The 8,129-nt window shown below is 36.9% G+C and overlaps 1 non-coding gene across 1 annotated transcript; it reads left to right on the plus strand.

Moving 5' to 3' along the window:
* The first annotated feature begins 261 nt into the window (after nt 1-261).
* LOC123646846 lies at nt 262-368 on the plus strand. Its single transcript, XR_006738077.1, has one exon. It is a non-coding gene; the product is annotated as a U6 spliceosomal RNA (small nuclear RNA).
* The last annotated feature ends 7,761 nt before the right edge of the window (nt 369-8,129 follow it).

Here is an 8,129-nt window from a genome sequence, read left to right on the forward strand (position 1 = left end):
GAGACAGGGTCTCTCACTTTTGCTCAGGCTGGTCTCCAACTCCTGGCCTCAAACGATCCTCCCACCTTAGCCTCCCAGAGGGCTGGGATTATAGGCATGAGCCGATGCACCTGCCTGAACTTTTTATATAAAAAATTGTCAAGAATATCTATTATACTTCACAAAGTTGTAAAAAGGACTAACGTATGAAAAAGACCAGTAAAGTCCTAAAATAAATTTTATATATCTATTTATCCTCACTTTTTATAAAAAAGGATTTGAGTGCTCGCTTCGGCAGCACATATACTGAAATTGGAATGATACAGAGAAGATTAGCATGGCCCCTGCACAAGGATGACACGCAAATTCGTCAAGCGTTCCATGTTTTAAAAAAAAGAAAAAAAAAGGATTTGAGAAGTCAGTGTATATCACGTTTGTTGTTGTTTTCATCATGGTTTCTACTATTATGCTAAGTCTGTGGGATGGTCGGTTATCAAGGTGGATTGCAGAAAGCATAAATATTTATACACAACCTTTTTCAGAGTGCTGGGGGGAGAGGACCCTCCTTGAGGAGAAAAATTTTTCTCAGCCACCCAGAGTTAGGAGTGAATCTGTCAGTCATGTTGGGGCAGGATAATCATCTAGACCAGACTTATAATTTACTAAGAGTCAAACACTTAGTCTGGGGAAAATGTGTCTTTCAGTGAAGAGAGCCTTCTGGGGGATACATAAATGAAGAGGCTTGACCCACCACTAGACTTTGAACTTCTGAAAGTCAGGGATTTTGTCTTTCCTGTTTGCTGCTGGAGCACCAGTGCCTGGCCCAAGTCAGTAAAGTTTAGTTGTATGAGTAACTTCTAACACTTGGGCTATAACTTGTCAAGGTGCTGGGTGTGTTGTGCTGAGCTCTTATGGGTCATTTTAACCTGAAATCTAATTTCCTTCAGTTCTGGAAAATTTGTCTGCATTATTTCTTTGATAATGTCTTCTCTTCTGTTTTTTTCTGTTCTTTCATTTTGGAATTTCTATTAGCTAAATGTTAGATCTTCTGTATTGATACTCTCACTTTATATTTTTTCTCTGTTTTCTTGGTGACTGTTTCAACTTTGTCTTCTAGCTTTTCTATTTACTTTTTTCTTTTATCATATTTTTAAATACTAAGATTTTTCGTAATCTCTGAATATCTAAATATTCCTCCCCCCCACACCCCATGGCATCGTATTCTTGTTTAATGAGTCTAATAGGTTTTTAGAAAAATCTCTCTGAAGATACTAGTTATAGTTTTTTGAGGGAGGGAGGATTTCTTTTTAAATTTCTTGTGCTGTTTCTAGTTCTTTGGGCTTCTTCCTCTTCCTTTTTTGTGTGTTTATGTTGGTCTCTGTTTTAAATATTGGAAGTTTTTCTGAAATTCCTGGTGATCCTTGGCTGCCTGTTCCTGTTTAAAAATGAGGCACTAAAAAGCTGATTGAAAGCTATGTATTCATGGCAGAGTTTGACAACCAATGAGGTGGACTTCACTGTCCACCCAGCTCATTAGTTGGGGATCTTAAATGACAGTATTTTTTTTTTGTAAGGCCTGTGTATTTTCCTAGAGTGGAATCATTTAATCTCTTGCCCTAGTGGAGGGTAGCAGATTTAAGTCTCCCTCTCTGAATTTTTAAAGCTGATTAGGAGAAAGGGAGTTGGAGATTTCTCATTGTTCTAAACTGCTGATCTTTATTTATCATCCTCATTTTAATAAGGTACCTCATCCTTACTCTCAGGAATCAGGATCTCTAGGTGACCTCAAAATTAATATAAACCAATGATGGGATATAGTAAATAAAATTAAATGAGATAGTATTTCTGAAAGCACATTTTAAACTAAAAACAAATTAGTGTAAGTACTCTTCTTACTTAAAAATATAACCATCTTGAGCCTTATAGTATCCTATTCATAGTATTAGCCTTAGAGTATCTATTCATGGTATTTATGGTAGAGTACTTATTCATGGTATTAGGCTTAGAATAGCTTATTAATGGTATTTATAATCCTATTGTACTTTATGCTGGGCCTCCCATCTTAGAGCAAAGTGTTTAGCTTATGATGACACATTTTAAAAGGCCATTGATGAACTGAAGGAGGGTGGTGAAGATAGTGAAGCATCTAGAGCAGAGGTTGGCATACTACAGCCCATGGGTCCAACCAACGCCTGTTTTTATAAATAGAGTTTTATTGGAACACAGGCACACCCTTTCACTTACATATTCTCTGCAGACACTTTCATGCTAGATATGCAGAGTTGAGTAGTTGTGACAGACACTGTATGGCTTGCACAACCTAAAGTATTTATCGTCTGGGCCCTTTAAGAAAAAGTTTGCCAAACCCTGATGTAGAGGCCACATTCTATGTTGCATGCTTAAAGGAAGTGGAGATTTAGGTTGGACACAAGATGATGAAAGAGATATAAAATAGTTAATAAGAATAATGTTTAACATTTATGGAGTATTTATATATGCCTGGCAATTGTATGCATGTATTATTGTATTTAATAGGGATTAAGGATCATCTTCCTGACTAGATTCTGTGTTCTGCAATGTCAAGTTTATAGCTCCAAAATGTAGAGTGGACCCTAGCAGGTATGGGCTTTGAGTGAATGTTTATGGAACTAAATGAACAGGGCCATGATATGGAAGAGATGAAGGCTCCTTCTTGGAGGTCAGAATAGAAATTTCAGGGAGGCCGATTTCAGGTCATCAAGAAGAGCTGCCTTCAAGTCATATCAGCTCCTCTGAGGTAGTGAGATATCTGTACCTGAGAGGGGTTCATGAAAGCCTGGCACCCACCTAGCTGTTCATTGCTGTTATGTAGGGGTCTCTTATCTAGGGTAGCAGGCTGAACTAAATGAAGTCTTGGCTTCTAGGATTCTGTCGCTCAAACGAGGAAGGGGGAGACTAGAACTCGAAACTTAACATCGATGTAGTTCTTTTTCCACTATATCATGCCTCTTCCTTTAGAATTTCCACAAAAGGAGGAAGAAGGAGATCGGTATAGTGGAGAGAACATCACAATGAGCATCAGGAGATTTTGGGTTATAATTCCACTTCTGCAGCTAACTTACCATGTGAGCCTTGGAAACCTTTTAATCTCTCAGGGCCTAAGTGTCCTCAAGTGAGGGGCTGGATTAGATAATCTCTAAATTCTCTTTCAGTTCTAAAATAAATTTATCCAAGGATTAGGAGGGCCCCTCCTATTGAAAGGGCAGGGCAGACCAGTTCAAACAAGATGCTTCCCTGTCATGTGTTGCCAGAGTACTGAGGTTTTGCTTTTAAAAATATTTTGCCCACCTCCTGATCCTATCCCAGTCTTAGCTGCTCAGTACCCATCCCTTTTCTGTATCCCTGTTCCTATCCTGCTTTATGATTCTTCTTACTTGGGAAATTAGGTTAAATCAGGCTATAGTTTTGGCCTTTCTTTAGCATGTTGAAGGCAGGGTCTTTCTTGTTAAATTTCTGCTAATTTGGCTGGTGAAGAACTTGGAGCTGTTTGATTCTTGGAAGGTTGGAGATATTAACATTGACCTGAGAAAGATGATTGGACCTCCTTTATTTAGGGCACTAAACACGGAGAGCTCATATTTCTCATGGAGGAACACTTTATTCCTGGTGGAAGCAGTTTCAGCTCCCAGAATGATATCTCTACCCATTTCTCCATTTCGATTTTTTAACTAAAGAACTTGGACCTAAATCCTTTTCAAAAATTATGGCAAAATTCAACCTTAAATGGACCCTCATCTAGCAGCATTTTTCCTATTCTCCATCCAAATCAACATAACTACTGTGGTCTCCAATTACCTCTAGGCTTTTGTTTGAACTGTTCCAACGTTTGGAAATTTCATTTGACTTAAGTGCTTAGTAGTCAACCAGTTTATAGTTGCCCATATTCCACACTATATTTGACCATATATCTCATATTAATTCTGAGTAGCCCTAAAAACCGCAGTGTCATGGTAAGAACTCCTTTTAGTCCAAGGCATGTCAATATGTGTTGCCAACTTCCAACTGATTCTCGTCCAGAAGATTAGCAAGGCCACCACATGGTGTTCTTTTTTACAAAACATTATTGCCTGCATTATAGCTGGGACTTGATGTGGTGACATTAATCCCAAATCTGTGGAATGGTACTCTTAATTCTGCTTGGGTGGAGAGCAACTTGAGCTCTCTGCATAAGCCTTTTATTTTAGGAATACCATCCTTTGTCATCATTTCTATTAGGAATCTTAGTTGCTAGGAATTTTATTTTTCTCCCAAAAAGCAATATTTTCTCTCTTTTTACATTGAAATGCCCAAATAGCTCTCTTCTTTAGGGAATAATCTCTAGCATTGATCTAGTAGCGCAATTCCCTCCCCAGACATGTTTTAATTATTCATGAAGAAGCTATAGGAGTTCCAGCTAAAAATGGAGCCTGGCTAGCAGCCCCCCATGAAGTCTTTCTCAACTCTCCTACTAAAATGCCTATAAAGGCAAAGAACAAAAGATAACAATTGAAACACAAAAATAAAAGCCATGGCCAGCATAATTTCAAAATTGGGTAAGAATCTATAGTAATTATAAAAAGCAAGATTGAGACAAACCTACCTAGGTCTCTTTCTATGGCACACCAGCCAACTTTACTACATGATGCAGAAACCCTTTGAAATGAGGATGGAAGGGACTAGGTCCTCTCCATTTTCTGTCCATATTCAGGCTAAGAGATTCGGGCTAGGCACTGATAAGAAACTAGGCATGTGGGCTTTTACCTATATGGGTTGATTTGTGAGGTTAGGAGTGTTGTCATATAATTTTATATCCAGAGAAATTAAAATTTTCAGAAAACAACTTGGATGATGATTGGTCAATTTTGGCCATAAGTGTGGGGACTTGTGGAGGCATGTTGCATTTTCAGAAGACAATATCTTGCAGGTAAAGCTCTTATAGATTGAGTTGGAAACCAAAACACCCCTATCACCACCACCACCACCACCTCAACAATAACAATAACAATAGCAACAACAACAAAACAACAATGACAAACCCTGGTAACAGCATGCTGGGAGTCACAGATTTTTATGTACACTGCAGGTGCACAGTCTCAGGAAATCAGACAGTGTTCATGGAACAAGATGGAACCTCAGCAGAAGAGAGGTGCATTAGATGAAGTCGTGTAGAAAACTGGGCTTTGGACCAGATGCTGTGCACATCTAATAGATAGAGTATAGCCAAGGGTACTTCAGCTCTCTTTTCTTGATAAATACCAAATTTCAATAGATTTCAAATTGTTTCAAGTTAAATAAGGAGGGAGAAAAGCCACATGGAGTCTATGAAAAAGATTTTATTGCAGGGGAAGAGAGTATCTAGAAAACACAGAGGGAGAGCACAACTCTGAAATGATTTAGTGGAGGATCTAGAAACTAGAGGATTTTAGGGAACTATTTTGCCTCCTCCATAGAATACAAAAGATATCAATATTAAAGGGCAAAGAGTAAATATATGGATAATTAGTATTCCTGAAGAAAATACTTAAATGGAATGAAAGCAATGATTAAAGAGCAGAAGCAATGATTCATGAGCAGAATTAAGACCCAGATTGAAAAAAATCATTGTGTTCCAGACAAATCAATGAACAAAGGCACACACAATGATGTATCCTGGCAACGATTTTAATTCATAATGATAAGAAAAAACTTGCATAAGGATCTAAGCAGAAGAAACAGACCACCTAAAAATATAACAAAAATCTGGCTATTCTCTGGCTTTAACTCTGAAAGCTCAAATTTAGAAGAAAATGAAGTACTATATACATAGTTTTCAGAACCAAAGTTGTAACTTACTGCTTTTATACCCAGCCTAGTCATCTTTAACTTGTGGAATAACAAAAAGACATTTCAAATATACAAGGATTCAGTGCTATGTATCCTCCTTGAATACAATTACTTGAAGGAAAAGCGTAAGAAGGGAGAAATTGTGCTAGAAAAGCATTGTCCTTAGGTCTAAAACCGATTAAAATAGGGATATGTCCAAATCTGTGTTAATAAAAATATTTTAATCATAAAATCCTTTATCTGGAGAAAATCTTCTTTAAAAATCAAAATATAAATAGCTACCATAAAGAAGAACTAGTCCATCTAAAAAAAAAGCTACAAAACAAGAATAGTAAGAAAACATACAAACAGAAAACAAAATGAAAGAAAAAAAGATTTGATATGGCAGTTGTAATTGTAAATGATTGAGATAAACTGCATGTTAAAAGACACAAATTCTCATATTATTTTTTAAAAAAACTTGTGAAATTTAACTAAGTTCTATTTGTAGGAAATATACCTAAAGCAATGTGGTACAAGGAGTTTAAAACGAAAAAGAATCATTTTATTTTAATAAGGATACAATTCCAAATGAAAATATTTTCAAGTAGACCAAGTAACATTCCTTTGAGATATGTAGGGAAAAATGGAACACACTATATGGGGGAGGGACATGCTTGTAGCCCTGACTTGGGCGGGGCAAGCACATTACATGTAACCAAAATGTTTGTACCCCCATAATATCCTGAATAAATTAAAAATATATATACAAAGAAAAATTAATTATTGACAGATTATGCTTCAAATAAAAACCAATCTTTTTTATTTTCATTTCTACTCTTTTATATTTTCTATTCTTTATATCTTTTATCTCTATTTGGACATAAAGGTCACATTTTTTTCTTTAACTGTTAATTGAACCTTTGCAAATTACCTCCAAAAGAAAAATCTTTGTAGATACCAATGGCAGAAATTATACAAATTTCATTCTTGACTACTATACATTAAAACTAGAAATTAACAATTGTATTTAAATAACAAAAATTCAACCATTTGAGAATTTTAAAAAAACCATTCTCCTAAATAATTCCTGTGGCAAACATGAAATTAAGAGTATAAGTTTAGACAGCAAACTGCTTAAAACAATGTTTCTAAATTTTCTAAACTCAGGCCTTTTTGGGTAGAAAGATTTAGCTAAGTATTACTTGAAAAAAACTTTGTATTGAGGTATACTGCACGTACAATAAAATATAAGTATAATTTGAGGCACAATTGCAATTTATACATGTAATAAAATATTAGGTATAATTTGAGGTATTTTGACAATGTATGCACCTGTGGTTTATATTTAACTTTATAAAAAATGGACAGAGTCTTCAAACTTTTTTTTTTTTTTATTTCAGCTCTTCGTGGGGGTACAAAACCTCAGGTTACATACATTGTCCGTGTCCCGCCCATCCCCCTGAGTCAGAGCCCCAGGCGCGTCCACTCTCGAGACAGTGCGCCTGGCATACACCGTGCAGTCATACCTCCCCCCCCCACCTCCCCGAGTTAGCACCTTCAAGCATGACCATTCCCCAGATGGTGCGCAACGCACTCATCATGCAGGCATGCATCCATCCCCTCCCTCCACCCCCCGTCTCAGTCTGATATCCAGTTGGTTTCCTTCCCCGATGTGCATTTAGGTGATGATCAGGGAAACCAATTTTCTCGTGAGTACATGTCATGCTTGTTTTTCCATTCTTTGGATACTTCACTTAATATAATGGGTTCCAACTCTCTCCAGGAGAACCAAAGAGATGTCGTATCATCATTATTTCTTATAGCTGAGTAATACTCCATGGTATACATATACCACAGTTTACTAATCCATTCGTGGATTGATGGGCACTTGGGTTGTTTCCACATCTTTGCAATTGTGAATTGTGCTGCTATAAAGATTCGGGTACAGGTGTCTTTGTTATAGAATGACTTTTGTTCTTCTGGGTATATGCCCAATAATGGGATTGCTGGATCGAATGGTAGATCTACTTGAATCTGTTTAAGGTATCTCCATAATGCTTTGCACAGGGGTTGCACTAGTTTGCATTCCCACCAGCAGTGTAGTGTTCCTGTCTCTCCGCATCCACGCCAACATGTGTTGTTTTGGGATTTTTTGATAAAGGCCATTCTCACCGGAGTCAAGTGGTATCTCATTGTGGTTTTGATTTGCATTTCCCTGATGATTAGAGATGTTGAGCATTTTTTCATATGTTTCTTAGCCATTCTTATATCTTCTTTTGAAAAATTTCTATTCATGTCATTTGCCCACTTTTTGATAGGATTGTTTG

Source organism: Lemur catta, chromosome 10 (genome assembly GCF_020740605.2).
Source record: "Lemur catta isolate mLemCat1 chromosome 10, mLemCat1.pri, whole genome shotgun sequence".
Lineage (NCBI taxonomy): Eukaryota > Metazoa > Chordata > Mammalia > Primates > Lemuridae > Lemur > Lemur catta.